This window comes from Pteronotus mesoamericanus, unplaced genomic scaffold (assembly GCF_021234165.1).
Source record: "Pteronotus mesoamericanus isolate MK-2021 breed Mesoamerican mustached bat unplaced genomic scaffold, CSHL_Meso_final scaffold_85, whole genome shotgun sequence".
NCBI classification, from domain to species: domain Eukaryota; kingdom Metazoa; phylum Chordata; class Mammalia; order Chiroptera; family Mormoopidae; genus Pteronotus; species Pteronotus mesoamericanus.
Window position 1 is genome coordinate 76,148,373 of NW_026555329.1, and position 12,221 is coordinate 76,160,593.

Below are 12,221 nucleotides of genomic sequence, written 5' to 3' on the forward strand. Positions count from 1 at the left end.
AAAGTTATTCCAGATAGGACCCCATAACTATATGAATAGAGAATACTGGAAAGAGTAAATACATCGGCAAATATGTTAATATTGACTGTTTAAATATACAAATATAATGTCTTATGGGATATAATATCATACAAAAATAAAATAAAATGATAATAACAGCACAGCTGCATGATGAAGATTAATAAAAATATACTGTTTTTAAAGTTATTGCAGTGTTTGAGCCTTACCCTTACCCTGATATGAAGACAGACAAGGGATACTGCAAGAAAATTATAGGCCAACATCTGCGATGAACATAGATGTAAAAATCCTCAACAAATATTACCAAACTGAATTGAACAGTATATTAAAGGACTATAGATCATGACCAAGTGGGATTTATTCCAGAAATGCCAGGGAGGTTCAACAGCTGCAAATCAACAAATGTGCTCTACCCCATAAACAAAATGAAGGATAAAATCATATAATCATCTCAGTAGATACAGAAAAAGAATTGGAATATATACATCTTTTTATGACAAAAATTCCCAACAAATTGGGTACATAAGAAATTACCTTAATATAATAAAGGCCATATATTACAAGCAAACAGTTGACATCATACTCAAAGGTGAAAACCTGAAAGATCAGGGACAAGACAAAAGGCCCACTCTCACCACTTCTTTTCAGCATTGTACTAGATGTTCTACCCACAGCAATTAGGCAAGAAAAAAAAATAAAAGACATCCAAGTAGAAAGGAAGAAGTTAAATTGCCTCTGCAGATGACATCATCTTCTATACTGAAAACTCTAAAGACTCCATCAAAAAACCTATAAGGACTAATAAACAAACTCAATATGGTTTTGGAATAAAAAATTAACATAAAATATCAGCTGGGTTTCCTTACACTAACAACAAAGTATTTAAAAGGAAAATTAAGATTACAATCCTATTTATAATGGAATCAAGTACAATAAAATACTTAGAAACCAATTTAACCAAGGAGGTAAAAGATATGTGCAATGAAAACTATAAAACACTGATGAAAGAAATTGAAGACACAAATAAAGTAAAAAATATTCTGTGTTCATGAATTAGTTTAATTAATAATGTTAAAATGCCTATACTACCAAAAACTAACTACACATTAAATGCAAACCCTATCAAAAGTCCAATGGCATTTTCCACAGAAATAGGAAAAGAAAAACCCAGAAATTCATATGGAAACACAAAAAAGAACTCAAATAGCCTAGGAAAACTTAAGAATAAAATTTGAGGCCTCACAGTGCCTGATTTCAAACAATAATTCAAACTACAAAGCTATAGTAATCAAAACAGTATGGTACTTGCATAAAAACAGACATAGCCCTGGTTGGAGTGGCTCCGTGGACTGAGTGCTGGCCTGTGAACCAAAAGGCTGCAGATTCAATTCCCAGCCAGGGCATATGCCTGGGTTGCAGGCCCAGTCTCCAGTTGGGGTGTGCAAGAGGCAACCAATCAATGTATCTCGTACATTAATGTTTCTCTCCCTCTCTTTCTCCCTTCCCCTCTCTCCAAAAATAAATAAATAAAATCTTAAAAAAAAAAAAGAAAGAAAGACACAGACTTATAGACCAATGGAACAGAATAGCAAGCCCAGAACTAAACCCATGCATTTACATTCAGCTGATCTTTAACAAAAGTGCAAAAAGCACACAATGGGGAAAGGGTAGTCTCTTTCAATAAATGGTGTTGGAATAACTAGATATCACCATATAAAAATCAACCCAAAAATTCATTAAAAACTTAAACATTTGACCTGAAACTGTAAAGCTACTAGAAGAAAACAGAGAGGCAAGTTTCTTGACGTTGGTCTGAGCAATAACATTTTTGGATATGGCCCCAAAACATAGGCAACTAAAGCAAAGTAAACAAGTGGGACTATATCAAAGTAAAAGGCATCTGCACATCAAAGGAAATCCTGAACAGAGTGAGGAACAACCTACAGAATAGGAGAAAATATTTGCAAATCATATATCCAATAAGGGGTTAATATCCAAAGTATATAAGGAACTCAGATTATTCAAAAGCAAGAAAATAAGTAACCCAATTAAAAAATGAGTCAAGGACCTGAATCGACATTTCTCAAAAGAACACATACAACCAAGATACATATGAAACAGTCTTCAAATCCACTCATCATCAGGGAAAGGCAAATTTAAACCATGAGATACCACCTGAAACCCATTAAAAGAGCCAATATCAAAAACACAAGCGATAACAAGTGTTGGTGAGGATGTGGAGAAAAGAGAGCCTTTGTGCGTTGCTGGTGTGTGTGTAATTTAAGTCATTGTAGAAAACAGTATGTATATATAGAGATTCCTCAAAAAATTAAAAATAGAACAACCATTAATCCAGCAATGCTACTTCTGGGTATATATTCAGGTGAAATAAAAACAGTACCTAGAAGTAAGACTTTCATTCCCATGTTCACTGCAACATTATTCACAGTAGCCAAGATATGGAAACAACTGAAGTGTCTATCAAATGAATGGGTAAAGAAATCAGGGTACATATATACAATGGAACTTATTTAGTTGTAATTAAGAAGGGAATCCTGCCATTTGCAACAAGATGGATGAAACTTGAAGGCATTATGCTAAGTTTCAAGATATTCAGACAGAGAAAGGCAAATAGTATATGACCTCAATTATGTGTGGCATCCAAAAGTCAAACTCATAAAAGCAAATAATTACTTCATAGTTACTAGGAGCTAGGGAGTGGGGAAAATGGAGAAATATTGGCCAAAGTTTGCAAAGTTTCAGATATGTAAGGTGAATACTTCTGAATATCTAATATATAGTACAGTGACTATAGTTAATAATACTGTATTATTATGTACTTCAAATTTGCTAACAGAGTATATCTTGTTCTCACCAAAAAAGAGTAAACTGTGTGCAAAGTTGGATTGTGGTAATCATTTCTCAATTAGCTTGATTAACTGATTTGCTTGATTGTGGTAATCATTTCACAATGTATACATATATCTAAGGATCACATTGTAAACTATATATATTTTTTATTTGTCAATTATATGAGTTAAGTACATTATATAACCAGAGTATTCCTATAACATTCAACCTAAAACATTAGAACATATAACTTCCAAATAAGAGGAGTAAAATGGGGAAGCAAATAAGGAGAAAGAAGGAGGGGAGAGGAACGAGAGACAGATAAAGCAGGAAAATAGAGAAAATAATAAGATGGTAGAAATAAATCTAACTGTATTACTAATTACAATAAATATAATGACTAAATTATTCAATGACAAGTTATAAATTATCAAACAATAATGTAAAAAACCCAGGATTAAAAAATACAGATAAGTTTTTTGACATATATCTAAAACATAGATTTAGAAAGATTTCAAGTCAAAGGATGATAGATAAATAAAAAAAACCTTAATTTAATATCTGAACAAATTAAGAATTTAAAACAGAAGTGTTAATTGGTAGCCATAATATTGTATCCTTACATTATGATAAAATTTTCAATTTACTCCAATTCACTAATAACATAGTCTCAAAATATATAAAGTAAAAACATACAGGTCTAGAATGAAAAATTTAAAAATCTATCATTATAGTGACAGATTTTAATATACCTATTTTTTGTAACTGATAAGTCAAGCAGATAAAAAATTGGTGAAGATACGGCAGGACTGGATAGCATAATTAACACACTTGTTTTAAAGGTATATATAGCAGGTTATATAATTAGAGACTATACATTATCTTCAAGTATACAAATAAAACGGATCATATGCTAGGGTATAAAGCTAGCTTCAATAAACCTAAAGGAATTGGTATCATATACTGTCTGACTGTATTACAAATTAGTTAGGCAACACTTACTACAAGATAAAGGAATCTTTAAGGGGTGGCTGGAAATTAAAATATACTGTTCTTAAAAATTCATGGCTCAAATAAGAAACCATAATGGAAATTACAAATACTTAAGTATTAAAAATATTCATATTAAAACTCATGAAATATAGCTTTAAAAAGTGACACAAATTTATAGCCTGAAGAGCTTATGTAAAGGGAAAAAAAGCTCAAAATTAATAAGTGTATATCTTAAGAGTGTAGAAAATAAATAACAGAAAAATTCAAAGATAGGTAGAAGTCAAAATAAATAACAAGTAATGAAAAAAGGCAGTTTTTTTGTATGTGAAAGAGCTAATAAAGTAGTCCAAGTTCTGACAAAAATTAATCAAAATGGGAAGAAAAAGAATATATACACATATCAGTAATGAGAATGCAGTCATAATACTAGATGATGGAAATATGTAACCATAACTAAGATATGAACAATTTTATTCTATTAATTTTGAATATATACATATATTTATGTGAAATGTTTAAATATCTTGGAAAGTACAATTTATGAAAACTGACTGCATAAGAAAACCTAAATAGTCCTATAATCTTGACAGTAATTGAACCAACAAGTTTAGTATCTTCTGACAAACTAAACTCAAATCCCTGAGGGTTCTGCTGGAGATTCGAGCAAATATTCAAGGACCAGATAATTTCAATCTTGCACAAATTTTTCCAGAGAATAGTAATAGTGAGAATACTACTCCTCTTATTTTCTGAGATAATATCAGCAGCAGATAAGGTTAGTACCAAAAAGGAGGATAATTACAGGCCAATCTCAATTCACATATATATGCAAATATCTAATGCTTCTCTTTGTATCTACACATAGAACTTTTTGCATGTTAATCATTGAGGGTTTAGTTCAGGGATGTAAAGTTGATTTAATATTAAAAATTGAATACTATGGTTTACCATATTAAAATACTTAAAGAAAAAATTATACGTAAAAATCAATAGCTGTAGAAGCAGTCCATAAAACATCTTCTCACCAAAAAAGTGCTCACCAAAAAAAAGAACTGAACTTTCTTAGGTGATGAAGTTACAAAATAACCACAGCAAATGCAGCATTTAAAGTTGATATAGTGAAATCCTTCTCTTTATTATCTTAAGGATAAAACAAAATGCCCTTCCCTACTTTTGTCCATATTATATTGGAGGTACTAGCCAATGCGGTAAGACAATAAAAGAAAAAAGAAATAAAGTTAAAAGGATTGGAATGGAAGAAACAAACTCATTATTTTCATATGACTACTTGTGTAGCGAATCTGAAAGATTCTAAAGGTAAATTTAGAATTATTAATGGAGTTTATCAAGTTTGATATATAATCAATATATAAAAGGCAATTGGGTTTCTACATTCCAGCAAAAATAAGCTACAAAATATAATTTCTATTAAAAAAATTTTGCAATAGCAATAAAATAATTTATTTATAAAGGAGCTTAACAAAAAAAGGAAAGCAATGAAAAATATTACAAAACCTTAAAAAAAAACCATAAACAAACAAACCTAAATAAATAGCATTATACACCAAGTTCAGAGGTGTAAAGATTCAACATCTTACAGAGGCCATTTTTCCGCAAGTTGATATATAGAATTAACTCAGTATCAATCAAAATTCTAGCAGGTTTGTTTGCCTGTTTGTTTCTTGTTTTGTTATTTAAATATTTATATGGAGGATCAAAGATCCAAACTTGCTAAAACAGACTAGAAGAAGAATAAAGAGGCAGGAGGATCTTTCTTACTAGGTTTTAAGACATTATAAAACTCTAGCAGTCAAAAATAATTTAATATCGGTGCAGAGTTAGACAAATAGAAAAGGAAAGAGATCAGGGAACTCAAAACGAATTCATGTATATGTGAAAAATTCATGCAGGTTACTGGTGATGGGGTGATCATCCATATGGAATAAAAGCTGTAACAATCATTTTCCAGGTAGATTAAGACTGATTGCCAAATGCAAAACTATAAAAGCTTTTAGAGGAAAATATAGTAAAATTAACTTACTACCTTGAGAAAACAATTTTCTCAAACAAGACAAACTACGAAAGAAAGAGTAAGGGTCCCTTACAAATTCAAGACCTATTTCATGGAAAGAGACAGACTTAGAGAGAAAGAAAAGCTGAGCACCAATTGAAAGCAGATAATTGCAGCATATATAGCTAATAAGGGATTAATTAGCATTCAGTCTATATAAAGAAAGCATTCCAGGGCTTTCTTGGGCAGCACATACACTAAAAGAATGAGTCAATAAGAAAAAGACAAGCAACCCAAGATGAAAATGAGAAAAAACAAACCAGAATTATCACAGAGAGAAAGGATGATAGTTTATCAGCATATGAAAAGATGGACAACTTCATTACTTATCAGAGAAATGCTTATCAAAATCACAAGGGAATGCTCTCTCATGCCTGCCAGACTGCCTAAAAATGAAATTTCATAATACTAAGTTATGACAAGTATGTAGAGCAACAAGTATGTAGGAATTCTCCTCTATTGCTAGAGGGGGTGCAGACGGGCTCAACATTTTGGAAACAGCTTGCAAGTAACCTAATAAAGTTGAACATGCACAAATCTTATTAACTCAGTAATTCAACACCTTGGGGTATACTCCAGGGTAACTCCTGTCCATGTGAACCAGAAGTCATGTACAAGAATATTAGGGGACAACATTATTTGTTAATAACCCCTGTAGCCTTTAACACTATCCCCCAATTATCCCTGCCTCTGGGTGTTCACTCTTGTATAACCCCTTCCCCTGGACTGTGAGCAGCAACTAGTGATTCACTTCTAATGAGCAGAAGGCAAACTGATGGGATGTCACTTTTGAGATTAGGTTACAGAAGAATCTCTCTCTCAATCTCTCTCTCTCTCTCTCTCCTCCCACCCCCGCCTTTACTCTGGGGGAAGCGAGTTCATATACAGAGGCCCGTGTGGCAAAAAAACCAAAAACAAAACTGTGGTGTAAAGTAAGGGCTCCTTGAACACCAGCAGTAGGATAGCGGACAGTGGATCTTCAGGTTGAGGCGTCTTGGTTGAGGCGGCTAAGGACCGCGCCAGATCTCTTCACACTACTCAAAACAGCCTACAGTTTTAAAACTTATAAATTGCTTATTTCTAGGATTTTTTATTTAATATTTTCAGACCATGGTTGACTAGGGGTAACTGAAACCGCGGAGCCACAGTCAAGAGGGAACTACTGGATCTAAATGTTACCAGTTGACAAATAGTTTGGCGTATGAAAGGATGGATGGATAGATGGATGGCCACCTAGATGGACACCATGTCCTTTAAATTTAGTTAGACCTGCTCTTCTTCCAGTGGTTTCCATGATTGTCCCATCGATGAATCTTTTTCTCCTATACTAAAGGCCTTCTCCCTCCAGAGCAGGCTGAGTCAACTCAGAGGCCAGCTCAGGGACTGTTTACCCGGCAACTTACCTGAAGGCCAAATACATTCCAGGCTTAACATTCCACAGGATTCCCGGCACCCACTCTCACCACCAGCCCTCCCCCTCCCCACCCCCGGCCCCTTGCGCTTCCCTCCCCCACCACAGGCACCCTCGGGGCCTCACGTACACCACTAGGGTAAGTGAGGACTTTAACCCTGGGGGAGGGAGAGTTATGCAGAAGCAGGCTACACTCCAATCGTTCCAGAATGAGCCCCAGGAGGGGAGATGACTTCGCCTCCAAGGTTCTTTGCAGCTCAAATCACAATGGCTCCTGCGGAGAGGGCGCGCGCACCCCGTCCCCCCCCCCCACCCAAAATTACAAGAAAACAATGGGTCGTCTTCGCTTCCTGACAAGCAAGGGTGAATAAAGATGTGGCAAGAAAGAAATAGAGACCGAGCTACAGGGAGATACCAGAGTAGGATCCCAAAGGCAAACAGCAGGGAATGCTGCTGCGTGGACCACGTCTGCCACCCGCCCATCCGAGACACGCAGAGGCCCCACACGAAGCCCCCTCCCCTGCTGACCCCACAAGCGCACAATCAGCCTCCCGGGCTTTCACTACATCTCCCCTTCTCCCGCCCGGGGCCGCCTCCAGGCCGCCCTTGGTCCGGAATCATCGCTGACCTCCCCAACTCACCGTTTGCCCCGGTGATCCCTGCAGCGGGTTCGGGGACAGAGGGGACTGGCTGGGAGGGGGCGGCGGCAGCTCACAACGGGAAAGAGCTTCTCAGCAGAGAAGGAACTGCGCGGTGGACGAAACCTAGGACGTGGAAAATTGCAGGGAGGAAGGGGGGGCGTGGTGGGCGAAGTTCTGGGAGATGATTGGCGACCCCGCCGGTGGGGGCGGAGCCAGGCCGGGTACCTTCGGACCGCAGAGGGCCGGCTTTGTGTCAATTTCAGCACGAAGATGCGGCTCCAAATCTAGGGTGGAGACGCCCACGCCTTCCCCAGAGTCCAGCAGGGCAGTTTGCTGAAAACTAAATCCGTGAAACTATTTATGAAAAAGTGAGAGGTTGCCAAATATTATATTTTTATAGAAGATAATGCACAAATAGTGCCTAGGACGAGTTAAAAATCTGTGGGTCCTAGATATATTTTTTAATTAAAAGAATCAAGTTGTATTAACATGGAGCGTATGATTACATTCTTATAAAAAGAAGATGGTGCACTGCTTGTCTAAGGGCAGGGCGAAGGCTGAAGAATTGGCTATTGATGCTCACCTTCACAACTACCGAACTGTTTTTCAAAACATCACATGTATTGTTTTATGAATTAAATAAAGCAGGAGGGAGTTAAAATTTCTACTAACCAATAAATAGGTGACAAATATTAAACGTGAGGGAGAGAAAAGGTGTGACCGTTGGACTCTGAAGCCACTGTGGCATCCTCTGCCAGCGCGCTGGGCAGTGCATGCATTTCCCACGGCTGAGGTAACAAAGGACCCTCCTCCCCCTGGCCCCCTTACTGGCTTGAAACAGCACATTTATTATCTGTATCATCGTACAGTTCTGTAGGTCAGAAGTCCAGCCAGCATCTCCCTGGCTAACATCAAGGTGCAGGCAGGGCTGTGTGCATTCTGGAGTTTCCAGGGGAGAATCACTCCCCTTGCCCTTCCCAGCTTCTTTGGCTTGGGGCGCCTTGCTCCAGGCCAACAACCTCATGGGCCATCAACACCAGCAATCTCATCATGTGAACCTGGGCTTCTGTTGGGACCTCTCATTCTCTGCTCCTCCCCTCTCACATACTTGCGAGCACGTTTGACCTGTTCATCACCTTTCTGTCCTGGATCCAATAGGCCTCCCTCAATTCTAAATCCCACTTCCCTTTTATCCTCATTCCTTTAGGTCTCCATGTTCATTTTCTTTCATCTGCATTGTTCATCTTCACCCCCTAGATAGTTTCGCTCTTTACAGGCAGAAAAATGTAGTGGGGGGAACCCCTTATCAACAGCACACTTGCCACTGTCTTCTTACTGCCACTTAAAAGACAGGTGCTTTTCAGAGTTGTTGAAATACCTGAGACAATAGGTGAGTAAGGACATTCTACACTCTCAGAGGCTGTCAGTACTAGGTTCCCAGTCTGGGCGGGCTCCCCTCCCCTGCTTTCCTCTGCAAGCCTTCACCCAGGCCAAACTTTCCTCCCCACTTCCAGAGTTAGTCCACAAAGTGCAGGTCTGTGACATCAGGGGAGGAAGGGCAAAGGGCCTATGGGGAGAGGAAGCAGCTGGGAGAGGAGAGAAACTGAGCAAAACAGCCTGGCCACCCTTGGCAGGGAATTTGCTGGCGGAGGTCTGTCATCTGCGTGGTCTTGCAGGTGGAGGGGGTCTGCAGACTGCTCTGGCCCTATCTCTTCCCAGTCCCCCAAACACACACACAACATGCATGGCACATGCATGCACACAGAGCAAAGCCTAGAGGACTCACCAGCATCCTGGCTTCATGGGTTTTGTACTGACAGCACTTGAGCCTTAAGTGGGCGCCTAAATGCCAAGGTCATGCTCATCTCTGCCTGTGCTAACCCTTTCTGCTGCTTGCATTTCAGTATTTCTTTTTTTAATAAAGGAGGAGATTGGATGATATGTTTTAGTTCTGAAACTGTGACCAAATACACAGGGAGAACAACACCCACTAAAAATGGTGGATTCTGGGGGTGTGTCTGGGAGTGAGTGGGGGGTGCGCAGGCATGTGTCCTTGTTCCCAGTCAGTTTCCGAGAAGAGGAAGGATATGGCAGGAGAGAGATCAGCTGTCTTGGCAGAGAGAATGAGAAGGAGGGAGTGCTCACCCCCAAGGAACCCCAGTCTTTTAGGTATACTCAGTTTTCAATCCTTAAACCCTCATGCGGCTCCACAGGTTTGTGCAGGGGTTCAAACGTGCCCAGACATTGGCTTCGCCTTTCGCCCTCAAAGGATCTGTGGTCAGAAACTACCTCTCTGTGCCTGGGAGGCCAGGTTGCTGATTTCTAGAAACCTCTGAAAAATGAGCCCCCATTTCTGCCCTCCAATCTCAGGCCAGGCCTTTCAGGTGCCCCTGAGGGAGATTAGACTTCGGCAGGGAAGCGAGTAAAGGACAAAGGATTACAGATTTTGAGGGTAAAGGAGGTAAGGGAGAAAGAGCAGTACTTGTGCCTTTGAACGAAAAGCAGACCCTCCAGTCAGTGAGAGGATTTTTCCTGCCTTTGAACTGGGGCCCTGCCCTAAGACTTGAACTGAACATTAGTTCTTCCTGGGTCTTCAGCCTGTTGGCCTTCAGACTGGATTTACACCCTCAGGCCCCCTGAGTCTCCAGCTTGCCAAACCAATTCTGTCAGCTGTGGAGCGGAAAGAACAGGTGGGAGGGAGAAAACCTGGGGACTTCTGCCTGTGCTTTGTCATTAACTCCTAGCGTCATGCTGAGAAATCTTTCTTCTTTTCCGCACCTCAGTTTTCATGTCATGGAAACAAAAGCAGTCTATGAGGACTATGAAATTCTGAGATAAGCAGTAAGGCGCGAGAGGAACACTAGTGGGGCGAAGCAGAAACAGAAAATCGGCAAGAAAAGCTTTGCCTCCTTTGGGACCACAGTGTCTCCGACCCAGAGACATACCTTCCTAGGTTTCACACATTTACAAAGGTGTGTTGTTGCAACCACAGGCACCTTCGAGGCTGCTTCACTCCCGCCCCACCCCCGAAACTGCCTGTCCACCTGCCCTCTTACCCATGATGCCAAATTCCAGAAAGTCTGAGAGGAAAAAAACGCTCTCATTTGTGCTACGGTTTTGGCTCAGAACGGGCTTAGAAGGAGGTTCCTCTTTAAAGGAGTGATAAGGGGATAGATAAACAGTTTGGAGGTTTAGAAAGTAGGAAAAGACAGTGGAAGGAGAATTACTGTACATAGAAATCTCTCTTCCTTCTGGGCTTCTCTGGAGGGCCTGAAGGGCCAGAGCCTTGCTGTGGAGGCTAATTCAATAAGATTTATAGATATAGTTTGTGGGGCTCATACGCTTGGGAGATTCATAGAGCTGAATGAAAAAAAAATTATAAAAAGCATGTAACTTTTTTTTCTTTTTTGGTTTTGTTAAATGTCCTTTCTTTTTTCTTTTAAAGGATCGAGTTCTTCCTTAGCTAGTGGCTCTGACCGCTTTCTTACCAGGTGCTCTCAGACATCCCGCACAGCTGATAGTCCTAGTTCCAGCCCGTTTTTTAAAAGGATCACCAAGGGGCTTTTAGGTAAAGAAGCATAAGGGAGAAGGGAGGCGGTTGTTTTCATTAAAACAACTTAAAAAGCACAACCTAAAAAGGTGAGCTGCCTTCTGGGAATGGAAAGAACTAGCCACAGGCACGGGTGTGCTGAGGTATTAGGGGCCCCACACCCTTGCATGCCTCTGGAGCTTCTCTTTCTGGTTCAGCTGGGTGGGGTGAAGAGAAAAGATAGCCTTTAGGCAAATTAGCTAAATACACACACACGCACACACACACACACACACCTCCCCCCACCCCCAAACATGTTCTTTCCCCGCGTTTGAAATGGCAAGCAAGGCAAATGCACTGTTCCAGCGGCAGGAGGCGGGCAGCTGAGAAAAGCTGTCTAGTGCAGCCACCATTGTATCAGAGACCCCAAAGCAGCTTTGCTAACTGTCCACGTGGCTCACTGAGCTCCAAGGACCTGCCCTCCCCTTAGTGCTAACTGGGGGCCTGGCAGGGGGCTGGGGTGAGGCAGGGTTAGCATCTTTTACTTTTTAAGGATTTGCTGAAGGCCTCCTTCTGTAGTAAGAGAGTTGAAGGATATCTAAAGGAAAAACAAAGAGAAAAGAAAACTAAATGTAACACCTAAATTTAAGATTTTTCTATTAAGAATTTACACATATAGATAGAAAAATTAAAAATATATCTCCC

The 12,221-nt window shown here is 39.7% G+C and overlaps 1 protein-coding gene across 1 annotated transcript in view; it reads right to left on the bottom strand.

Moving 5' to 3' along the window:
* TCAF1 (TRPM8 channel associated factor 1) overlaps positions 1-8,106 on the bottom strand; it is a 42,465-nt gene extending 34,359 nt beyond the window's left edge. The window contains exon 1 of the mRNA XM_054564490.1: positions 7,988-8,106. The gene's annotated coding sequence lies outside the window, so the exon portion shown is untranslated. The remainder of the gene's footprint in view (positions 1-7,987) is intronic.
* Positions 8,107-12,221: the final 4,115 nt, after the last annotated feature.